This window comes from Nyctereutes procyonoides, unplaced genomic scaffold (genome assembly GCF_905146905.1).
Source record: "Nyctereutes procyonoides isolate TBG_1078 unplaced genomic scaffold, NYPRO_anot_genome, whole genome shotgun sequence".
Classification (NCBI taxonomy): domain Eukaryota; kingdom Metazoa; phylum Chordata; class Mammalia; order Carnivora; family Canidae; genus Nyctereutes; species Nyctereutes procyonoides.
Window position 1 is genome coordinate 48683251 of NW_026575125.1, and position 12596 is coordinate 48695846.

At 41.1% G+C, this 12596-nt stretch overlaps 2 pseudogenes; both read left to right on the forward strand.

The window, feature by feature from the left end:
• The first annotated feature begins 1190 nt into the window (after positions 1-1190).
• On the forward strand, positions 1191-2310 carry LOC129517937 (suppressor of cytokine signaling 6-like; annotated as a pseudogene).
• Positions 2311-11002: 8692 nt separating this feature from the next.
• On the forward strand, positions 11003-11399 carry LOC129517938 (40S ribosomal protein S20-like; annotated as a pseudogene).
• The last annotated feature ends 1197 nt before the right edge of the window (positions 11400-12596 follow it).

Genomic DNA, 12596 nt, shown 5'->3' on the forward strand with positions numbered 1-12596 from the left:
GCAAGAAATTATTATAAGCCCATGGAGGGAACAAGTTGGATCTCTCAGAGCGTTTTTATTGAAAAAAAAAAAAAGTTATCCTTGATCTAAGAAAACAGGTCAGTGAATTTCTTCAAAACGTTTCTACTACCCAGTCATTTGACTATGATAAATAAATAAAAAAATCTAAAAACCCACCTAAGCCCTCGAGTTCTACTTCAGTTTCTTCAAAACAGTTCACAAGCTGTTCATTACATTTGTGAATGCAGAGAAAATTCATGAAAATTTCTTCCATCACATCCTATGATTAATAGTCACATGCAGGGAAAAAGACAAAGTTCCCTACACAAACTCTCTCTAGAAATTGGGTACCAACCTCTTCTCTCAAATTGATTTAACTGGGAACACCTTTTTGCTCCCTTCTCCTTTGCAGGTGCCCCATCTGTGGCAAATAAATTCAGCTTTTCAACTCTTAGAACAGATTTCTCAGATTCCACTGGCAGATGTTGAGGCCTTCCTGATTAGTGGGTGCTAGCTAATTAAGTAAAACTCTGTTGTTCAGTGTGAGATCATGTTCCCTGTCAGGCAGCCTATTTAGCATATCCATACTTGTGGTCTAATTTTCCTTATCCTGAGAGAAGTGTCAGAGGATATTATGGTATATTTTGCTGCTGTGAAAGGCTGGAAGGTGAGGCTCACAGGGGTTCAATCGGGGAAAAACCCCAGCTGAGGTCTCAAGAACCCCCTCCAGGTAGCTTCCAGGAATAGCACCTGAAAGGTTTAGTTTGTAGGACTTACTCATTGGACAAACACACCTTCTTTGGCAAGTAACTTTTACTAGCCTCTCTCTTTGTGCAAGGCACGGTGGGGGGCACAAAAACCAACTAGACGAGATCTTTGCCCCCAAGGAATTCGAAGCCCAGTCAGGTAGACACAAAAAGCCACCGGAACATAAAACAGAAGAGTATTATTTAGGTGAGAAAATGCATTAAGGTCTATAAATATCTGGAGAGGGAACTAGTCACTTGGGGCTGGAGGCCCGACCAGGGCATCGGAGAGGATGCTTTGGTGTATTCTCTTGCACACCAATTTCTAGTTATTTATTTTTTCTCTCTCCCTGTGATGTGCAGCGATTCTAAAGTCAGAATCATCCGAAACAAACCAGGCCCTCCTTCCACCCCAGCCCCAAACTTTGCCCGCTAACATCACCGATGGCGCATTCGGTTTTTGTTAACGTGCAGCAGAATACCACAACGTTTAGCGGCTTAAACCCGCACACATCTCTCAGCACTCGCGCCAGCTTTGGGCGAGCGAGCGGGAGTCAGGCTCTGGCCGGCCGCCGCCGCCACCACCCGCCGCGCCGCCGCCGGAAATGGCTCCAAGGGTTAAATGAAGCTGGAGACACACACGCGGGTGCATGGAGCCCCGCAGGCTCTCCAGATGTTCGCGAATAACCTTCCAGAGAGAGACTGAGCCCCCCCACCCCCACCCCGGGATCGGAGAACGAGTCGCAACCGGGAAGTAGTCCCTGAAACCTTCCAGAAATCTTTGAACCTGAATAAAAGTAACCGGGAAACTGACTTCGTGGTGGTACAATAACCATCCCTAGCCAGTGTTGGGAAAATACCACTCCTTATTTGGTAGCTACTAAGGTGGACATCTGGCCAGCTGTGATGGCCACAGTGGAGATTAAAATGGTGTGGGGGGAAAAATAAAAAAAATAAAATAAAATGGTGTGGGGGAAATAGATCAAAGAGTCACAGCTTAACGGGTAAAGAGGGGGCTTTCTGCAGAACAAAAGCAGAAAGGCGAGGGGAACACACCCTCTGGGAGCTCCGCCAGCTGAGGATACCTTTTCCTCTCTCAGCCCCGAGAGTCTTTAAAGATCTGAGAGCTGAAAGACCAATAAAGTCCACTGCCCTTGGCCATCACCACTAACGTCCTACCCTGTGGCCTCTTGACCCACAAACTCTAAGTAGAGGTGGATCAAAATGGAGGAGGCAAGAGGCACAGCTTTGGTTCATTCTCCCAATCCAAATCCAGCACGGAATGACGTTTGAAAAGATTCCTTACAGTCTTCAGCCTGCAACTGTTTGCCAGGAAAAAAATAATTCATAAAAGAGTTCAGAATCTCAGAATGGACACTTGCATCATCACCTCAATCACCTCAATGTTCTGTGCCTGCAGACACTTCTCCCATGGAAGTTTCTAGGGTTCCTTCTCAAGTGGATGGGAGGGTACTCTTTCTCTGAAAATGGAAGTCAAGTGGACCAGGGCCTACAGTCATTGCCCCAGAGATCTTTGTGGATCGGTCTGTTAATGGCTTGTTGACACCATGGGTGTCACATAGCAGAGGCCAAGAGCAAGTCATGATGATGTCCCCCCCAACGCTCATCATCACTACCTCCAATGCAGAATAATCACATCCAAAGGAACTTTAGTGGACTCACCAGCACAGACATCCTTGTGTCTAAAATTATGTGCTATCATTTGAATTTTGATCCTGACTCTGCTCCTGGGGTTGTAAGAGTTTATGACTCAATGGAAGGTAGTGGTCATATGGTTGTGACAAGCTTTACAGTGTTGCTGAAAAAAACTTGTGAAATAAAGATGATACTGGGAACCAGTCACATACTGGGAGGCAGAAGGAAAATCTAGTCAATGTGCCAGATGGTTCTTTTCTTGTTCTCAATAGTTCTGATGACTGTTACCTTCTAAGCTGGGGCTTTCAGGTGCCTGGGTGGCTCAGTTGGTTAAGCATTTGCCTTCAGCCCAGGTCATTATCCCACAGTGCTGTACGGCATCTGGATCCCTGCTCAGCAAGGAAGCTGCTTCTCTGTCTCTCCCGCTCTCCTCCTGCTCTTGCTCTCTCTCTCTCTGAAATAAATAAAATCTTTTTTAAAAAGATCAGCTCAAGCTTTCGCTCCCATGGTAAACACTTCACACCAGAATTGAACACTCAAACAGTAGGTTTCACTTTGATGAACAACCAGATGTGGATGGACAAATTGCTGATCTGATTAAATATTCAACCAGGGACTCTGAAAACGGAGCTTTTTGTTATTCAGGGCCATGGTTGCCTGAATCTGCAATTAACCCTATCAGACTGACCGACCAGTTGAGTGTCATGATTCATGCAGGTGCGTTCTTTGTAATACCTGTCTCATTTTGTTATGTTTCTGTATACCAGAATGGACTTAATTCAAAATCTGCCCTTGCCAAACAAAATGAAAGATTAATGACAGGAGAAACATTAATGAAAATTAGAAGAACCCTGCATCTTGCACTCTGAGTTCAAGAAAACAATTGAAATATGATTTACAAACTTTCATTGCTATTAAAATCTTTTGCTGCTACAACTCTTAGAATTTTTGACGAAAAGACTAATCAGTTTGTTCAGGAGTGGGGAAGTGTAGGCTAGGTGTCCTGAGCTTCCTTTTAGCTCCTTACAAAGGAAAGTCTTGAGATTTTAGAAGTGTGAATTATCTTCCATCATGGGCAGAAAAAAAAAATCACAATGTGAATTATCACATTCTCCTTAATCCACGACCCCCCACTGTCCTTTGCTGCTCTCTGCTGTGATTTCTATGCATTGAGAGCACGTTGCTTGTGTATTCAACCCAAAGTAAAGTTGAATGAAAGTTTTATTTTTTTAAAAGGTTTTATTGGGGATCCCTGGGTGGCGCAGCGGTTTGGCGCCTGCCTTTGGCCCAGGGCGCGATCCTGGAGACCCGGGATCGAATCCCACGTCGGGCTGCCTGTGCATGGAGCCTGCTTCTCTCTCTGCCTCTCTCTCTGTCTCTCTCTCTCTCTCTCTGTGACTATCATAAATAAAAATTTAAAAAAAAGATTTTATTTATTTATGCATGAGAGACACACACAGAGAAAGGCAGAGACACAGGCAGAGGAAGAAGCAGGCTCCATGCAGAGAGTCCAACGTGGGACTCAATTCCGTGTCCCCAGGATCATACCCTGGGCTGAAGGCGTGCTAAACTGCTGAGCCACCAAGGCTGCCCAAATGAGAATTTTAGAATAAAAATTGTTGTCTCCTGAAATGGCCTATTTTCAAAAGATAGCGTTAAAGAGACATATTCATGTGGGAAAAAAGCAGAATTTACATAAACACTGAAAACGATTTTTAATCTCATAGTTTTTTTTAAGATTTTGTTTATTTTTTCTTTTGTTTTAATTTATGATAGTCACACAGAGAGAGAGAGAGAGAGAGAGAGAAAGAGAGAGAGGCAGAGACACAGGCAGAGGGAGAAGCAGGCTCCATGCACCGGGAGCCCGACGTGGGATTCGATCCCGGGTCCCCAGGATCGCGCCCTGGGCCAAAGGCAGGCGCTAAACCGCTGTGCCACCCAAGGATCCCAAGATTTTGTTTATTTTTTCATAGAGACACACACACAGAGAGAGAGAGAGAGGCAGAGACACAGGCAGAGGGAGAAGCAGGCTCCATGCAGGGAACCCGATATGGGACTCTATCCTGGGTCTCCAGGATCACACCCCAGGCTGCAGGCGGCGCTAAACCGCTGCACCACCGGGGCTGCCCAATATCATAGTTTAGAAAGATTTAGAATTGCGAATTGACTTTCTTTTCTCAATTATTTTTAAGATTGTGCTTTTTTTGTTGTTGTGAAAAGTTGAATTTTTCTGTTGCCTTCATTTTCAACCAGAGGTTTGTATATTTTTTAATGGCCTTACATTTAAAAAATCTTAAAGAAATGTATGTCACCAATTTAGAAATTGTTGCCTTTTCTGTCCTTAAACTCTGATACAAATTGCCATAACAAATAAAGACCCATGGAACTGAAACTATTATTAAAGAAAAATTACATGATGTTAGATTCCTATGATAGCAATTTTTGGTGAAACTTTCCTTTGGCAAACATTTTCTCTTAATTTCTTCAGCTTAGTCAACAATTTCTCGGGTGGAACCTGATTGTTCAACTCATTTTCATAAATGGATTGGATCCTCTTTACAACAGTCAACTTTTTATCAAGTTTTTGGTTGATTTAGATATAAGGAAAACATTATTTTGCAGTTGGATTCATATTTTTCGTTTATGTAGTTACTAGTAAAATGTGCTAGATTTGACCCCTGCCCCCACCAGATACTCTAGTTCCAAAATTGTGGAAAATGTGAAGCATTATATGAGAAAAATACTAAAACCATATCACATATATGGCAGTCTTATTGCCTACCATATATACTGCCATTTTTAAAAATATTTTATTTATTCATGAGAGACACAGAGGGAGGCAGAGACACAGGCAGAGGGAGAAGCAGGCTCCATGCGGGACTCGATCCTGAGACTCCAGGATCACAACCTGGGCCAAAGACAGACGCTCAACTGCTGAGCCACCCAGGCATCCCTATACTGCCATTTAAAAATTTTTTTTTGTTTCTTTTTAATTTAGCTAAGTCTTGATTAATTTGGAATCATTAGTTAATCATTTTACCTCTGATTCAGTAGTCTGTGGGGTTATCCCTTGTATTTTTTAGTTATTTTGAGGTGCAGAATGTTTATTCATTGCACAGTGAATACTGCTTTGAGATTACCCAGCACAGAACATGCTTCTAGCTGCACAGCCTTAAAGGGAATTGTTTTTATCTAAGATGAAAAATGTAACTCTATTAGTTTTCTCTATTCTCAAGTGAACACAACGGTTAAGAGTCTTAAATCAAACTTGTGACTTTGTCATTCAAAATATCTGCATATCACCTGTCTCACATTTAGGTCTTTCATCCATTTTTAATTTATTTTTGTGTATGGTGTAAGAAAGTGGTCTGGTTTCATTCTTCTGCATGTGGCTGTCCAATTACGGATAAATTCTTAGAAACATATAAACTACCAAAACAGAAACAGGAAGAAGCAGAAAATCTGAACAGACCCATAACCAGCAAAGAAGTTGAATCAGTAATCAAAAATCTCCCAACAAACAAGAGTCTAGGGCCAGATAGCTACCCAGGGAAATTTTATCAATCATTTAAAGAAGAATTAATACTTCTTCTTCTAAAACTATTCCAAAAAATAGAAAAGGAAGGAAAACTTCCAAACTCATTCTATGAGGCCAGCATTACCTTGATCTCAAAACCAAAGACCCCACTAACTAAAAATGATAATCACAGACCAATATCCCTGATGCACATGGATGCAAAAATTCTCGACAAGATACTAGCTAATCGGATCCAACAGTACACTAAAAGGATTTTTCAACACGACCAAGTGGGGTTTATTCCTGGGCTGCCGGGGTGGTTCAACATCTGCCAGTCAATCAACACGATACAGCACAATAATAAAAGAAAGGATAAGAACCATGTGATCCTCTTAATAGATGCAGAAAAAGCATTTGACAAAAAACACCATCCTTTCTTAATAAAAACCCTCCACATTGCAGGGATAGAGGGAACATACCTCAACATCATAAAAGCCATATACAAAAGACCCACAGCTAATATCATCCTCAAAAGTCAATAACACGACAGGGGTGCCCACTCTCACTACTGTTGTTCAGCATAGTACTGGAAGTCCTAGCCTCAGCAATCAGACAACAAAAAGATATAAAAGGCCTCTAAATTGGCAAAGAAAAATCAAACTCTCACTCTTCCCAGATGACATGATACTCTATATAGAAAACCCAAAAGACTCCACCAAAAAATTGCTGGAACTCATACAGGAATTCAGCAAAGTTGCAGGATATACAATCAACACATGGAAGTCTGTTGCAAAGCTACTTATTTTTAAACAATTTTTTGAAGTCTAGTTGACAATGTTACATTAGTTTCAAGTGTAAAACACCGTGATTCAACAACACTATACATTATGCTATGCTCACCGCATGTAGCCACCATCCTTCACCATAAAATGCTATTACAATACCACTGACTAGGGCAGCCTGGGTGACTCAGCAGTTGAGCATCTGCCTTTAGCTCAGGGCGTGATTCTGGAGTCCAGGGATCGTGTCTGCGTTGGGCTCCTTGCATGGAGCCTGCTTCTCTCTCTGCCTGTGTCTGTGCCTCTCTCTGTGTCTCTCATGAATAAATAAAGTCTTTAAAAAGGAAACAATACCAATGACTATACTCTCCATGCTATACCTCTCATTCTCATGACTTATTCATTTCCTAGCTGAAAGCCCGTACCTCCCACTCCCCTTCATCCATTTTGCTCCTCCTCCCACCTCCTCTCCTTCTGGCAACCACCAGTTTATTCTCTGTATTTATGAGTCTGTTTGTGCTGGTTTTGTTTGTTCATTTATTCTGTTGGGGTTTTTTTTAGATCCCACATATAAGTGAAATCATATGGTATTTGTCTTTCTCTGCATGACTTATCTCACTTAGCGTGTTGTCACAAATGGCAAGATCTCCTTTTTTGTGGCTGAGTACTATTTCTTTATAGATATTATATGTATGTCACATCTTCTTTATCCATTCATCTATCAATGGACACTTGGTATAGAGAACAAACTGATGGTTACCAGATAGGAAGCGGGGAGGGGAATGAATGAAATAGGTGATGGGGATTAAGGACTACACTTGTCATGATAACCACTGGATAATATATGGAATTGTTGAATCATATTGTATACCTGAAACTAATATAACATTGTATGTTAACTCTACTGGAATTAATTTTTTTGTTGTTTAAAAAAATGGCCCCTTGGGTTGTTTCCATAACCTAATGTAAATAATGCTGCAATAAATTACATAGGGGTGCATATATCTTTTCAAATTAGTGTTTTTGTTTTCTTTAGGTAAACACCCAGTAATGGAATTACTGGATCATATGATGTTTCTATTTTTAATTTTTTAAGGTTTATTTATTTATATTAGAGAAAAAGTGGGAGTGGAAGGGGAGGGGAAGAGGAGAGAGAGAGAGAAGTAGACTCCCTGCTGCATGGAGAGCCCAATGTGGGGTTTGATCTCATGACCCAAGATCATGATCTGAGCCAAAATCAAGAGTTGGATGCTTAACCGACTGAGCCACCCAGGTGCCCCTCTGTTTTTAATTTTTTTAAGATTTTATTTATTTATTCATGAGAGACACACACGGAGAGAGAGGCAGAGACAGAGACAGAGGGAGAAGCAGGCTCCATGCAGGGAGCCTGATGTGGGACTTGATCCCGGGACTCCAGGATCACACCCTGGGCTGAAGGCAGGCGCCAAACCGCTGAGCCACCCAGGGATCCCCTGTTTTTAATTTTTGAGGACTGTTTTCCATAGTGGCTGCACCAGTTTGCATTCCCACCAACAGTGCATGAGGGTTCCTATTTCTCCACATCCTCGATAACACTTGTTATTTCTTGTCATTTTGACTTAGCCATTCTAACTGGTGTAAGCTGATATTGTGGTTTTGATTTGCATTTCCCTGATAATGAATGATGTTGAGCATCTTTTCATGTGTCTGTTCACCATCTATATGTTTGTACCATCAACTTTGGAAAAGGACTTATCAGGTCCTTAAACAACTTTTTTTTTAAAACAACTTAAGATATATCTAGGATGAGGTAAAAGTCCTTGTGCATCTATATTAGATGGCAAGTATTGACAGAGAGCCACTGTATATTAATAACACCTACTGAAATAACTTCTCCATGTTTCTAGAAGCAATTACATGTATCATTTATGAAATTATGGTACACAAAGGTCTTTGGACTTGCCCCAAGCCCCATTTCATCCCGTGTACATAGCCTGTTCCTCAGGTTTTCCTCATGTGATACCATGTAAGTAAAATCTAGCTATTTAGTGTCAAGTTTAAATTATTCTGATTTTCATGTAAATGTTTTATTTTTTATCTAAATGTTTCAAATTTTCTGTTTTGTGTTGGTTGGAGGGACAAATGTTAATATCATTCTATTAGGGAAGCCAATTTTTATGTTCCTTTGCATATCCATAATATAAAATACTGTAAGGAAAGATGCCATTATAATGCTATTGGAAATTGTTCAGTTCTGATAGTGTATCAATAAAAATGAGGGCAGTCCCAGTGGCGCAGCGGTTTAGCGCCGCCTGCAGCCTGGGGTGTGATTCTGGAGACCCAGGATAGAGTCCCATATCGGGTTCCCTGCATGGAGCCTGCTTCTCCCTCTGCCTGTGTCTCTGCCTCTTTCTCTGTGTGTGTCTCTATGAATGAATAAATAAAATCTTAAAAAAAACCTATCAATGTCAACATCGCGAGTGTTTTTTTTTTTAAAATGAAAATATTTGCCAAGAAACTAAGTTCATAAACAGAAAGAAAGGAGTATTGCAGGACACTTGGGTGGCTCAGTGGTTGAGTGTCTGCCTTCGGCTCAGGTCGTGATCCTGATTTAGAATGTTAGTAACTTTTTTTTCTATGCAATAATACTAGCTCAGGGGCATCTGGGTGGCTTAGCGGTTGAGCTGCTGCCTTCTGATCAGGTTGTGATCCTGGAGTCATGGGATCCAGTCCTGCATAGGGCTCCCCACGGGGAGCCTGCTTTTCCCTCTGCCTATATCTCTGCCTCTCTTTGTGTTTCTCATGAATAAATAAATAAAATCTTGAAAGAAAGGGGTATTTTAGTATTTTCTGCTTTCATATACAAGAGAGCCATTTGATGTAGGTAGCACAACATAATGTGAAAGTTTAGCTTTATATGATACTGAAACAGTCTAGTTAAAAATGGAGGAGAAAAAAAGAGAGATAAAATTTCATCCTCCAGTTTGGTCTAAGTACATTCAGGATATATTTTTGGATTCTATTGAATGGTAACTTAAATGACATATGTAAACCTCATACTTGACTTTTAAATATGTGCTTTTAAAAATCTTATATCAAGGCAAAAACTAAAAGGAAAGAAAACAGGAAAAATGTGTCCCTTCACCATAATAAATGGATCAAATTGGTTTTTGTCATATGTTTCATCAGAAAACATGATGAAGGCCCAGCTATTGTCAGGCTTACTAGACAATTATTGTGCATTTTTGCAAATAAGAAAGCTATAGAAAGGATTTAGAAAATTTCTCTCTGTGTGTCTCCGTCTCTGTCTCTCAGTCTAAGAAAAACTATTCTCTTTTGACTTGGTACAATAATTTGAAATTTTAGAAGGTCAAAATATTTGTCACAGAAAATGATCATAGAACTAAAAATAGTTTTTAAGGACACCGGTGACCATCTTGATCTTAGTAAAGTCACACACCAAAGTTTAAATCATTGGCATATATGAAATAAACCATAAAGCATGCGTTATAATTTTTTAGCTAGTATTATTATTTTTAAAGATTTTATTTATTCATTCATGAAAGACACAGAGAAAGGCAGAGACATAGGCAGAGGGAAAAGCAGGCTCCCCGTGGGGAGCCCTATGCAGGACTGGATCCCATGACTCCAGGATCACAACCCTGATCGGAAGGCAGCAGCTCAACCGCTAAGCCACCCAGACGCCCCTGAGCTAGTATTATTGCACAGAAAAAAAAAGTTACTAACATTCTAAATAGGTTATGCACAATATCTAATCTACAGGTCTAAATATATTCTTTTCCTTTTTAAAGGTTTTATTTATTTTTCAGGGAGAGAGAGAGAAGGAGAATGCCACTGGGGAGCGGCAGGCAGAGGGTGAGGGAGAAGCAGACTCCCTGCTGAGCAAGGAGTCCTGATGGGGAACTCCTGGGATGGGTGACCTGAGCTGAAGGCAAACACTTGACTGACTGAGCTCCTCAGGCATCCGTAAATATTTTCTTTAAAATACTTTTAGAGGGGAATGCCTGGATGGCTCAGCGGTTGAGCAGCTGCCTTCCGCTCAGCTGCTGATCCTGGGGTCCTGGGATCGAGCTCCACATCGGGCTCCGCGTGGGGAGCCTGCTTCTCCTTCTGCCTGTCTCTGCCTCTCTCTGTGTGTCTCTCATGAATAAATAAATAAAATATTTAAAAAATAAAAATAATACTTTCAGAGGGCAATTAAAGGAAGACGGGGTCACAGCCACAGCAGAGCCCAGGACACCCCGCTCCTGCTCCTGACTCACCGCTGTTCGCTCCCCAGTGGGTCAGGAAGCCGCAGCACAGCCATGGCATTTAAAGACACAGGTAAGACACCCATGGAACCAGAGGTGGGATTCACCAAATTAGAATTACTCTAACCAGTTGCAATGTAAAATCTTTGGAAAAGGTATGTGCTGACTTAATCAGAGTTGCGAAGGAAAAGAATCTTAAAATGAAAGGACCAATGCAGATGCCTACCAAGACTCTGAGAATCGCTACAAGAAAGACTCCTTGCAAAAAAGGGGGGGCGGGGCGGGGGAGAAAGATTCCTTGTGGTGAAGGTTCTAAGACTGGGATCGTTTTCAGATGAGGATCCACAAGCGACTCATTGATCTGCACAATCCTTCTGAGATTGTTAAACAGATTACCTCCATCAGTATTGAGCCTGTAGTTGAGGCTGAAGTCACCATCGCAGATCCTTAAATCAACCTTTTTAATAAACTGATAATCTGTTGTTAAAAAATTAATTAAATAAATAAATAAAATAAAATACTTTCAGAAGGATACCTGGATGGCTCAGTCAGTTGGGCTTCCAACTCTTGGTTTTGGCTTAGGTCATGATCTCAGGGTCCTGAGATCTAGCCCTGCATCAGGCTCTGTGCTCAGCGGGTGTCTGCCTAAGACTTTTTCTCCCTCTCCCTTGGCCCCTCCCCCACCTCTAAAATAAATAAATAAATAAATAAATAAATAAATAAATAAATAAATCTTTAATAAATTCTTTCAGAAATGGCTATTTTAATTATTTTGCATTTCACATTATATATGAGATTGCTTTATGAATGATTCAAAATATATTTTAATCTATATTTGAATTTTAAAGTCTTTTAAGCAAATGTGAATTCTTTTTTAAAAAGATTTTATTTATTTATTCATGAAAGACACACAGAGAGAAGCAGAGACATAGGCAGAGGGAGAAGTAGGCTCCCTGTTGGGGGGCCTGATTAGGGACTTGATCCCAGGACCCAGGGATCACAGCCTGAGCCAAAGGCAGACACTCAACCACTGAGCCACCCAGGTGCCCCTCAAATGTGAATTCTTAACTTGAAAATGAAATTATACTCAGCAATACACAGTTTTATGGAATAGTCTGATAAGGAAAAACCTCCAGTTTTATAAATAACATTAAATATCTATAATAAAGTTTTGGTACACCAGTAATCACAGATGCAATTTCTTTTCATTTTTTTATTTTTTAAAGATTTATTTATTTATTCATTCAGAGAGAGCGAGAGAGAGGCAGAGACACAGGCAGAGGGAGAAGCAGGCTCCATGCAGAAAGCCCAACGCGGGACTCGATCCCGGGGCTCCAGGATCACACCCCGGGGTGCAGGCGGCGCTAAACCGCTGCGCCACTGGGGCTGCCCTCTTTTAATTTTTTTAAAGATTTTATTTATTTACTCATGAGAGACACAGGAAGAGAGGCAGAGACACAGGCAGAGGGAGAAGAAGCAGGCTCCATGCAAGGAGCCTGATGCGGGACTCGATCCCGGGCATCTGGGATCAGGCCATGTGCCAAAGGCAGACACTCAACCACTGAACCACCCAGGCGTCCCTCTTTTCATTTATTTTAATACTTTTTAAATCCCGTAAAGGTTTTTTTTTTTTAATGAACATACTTTT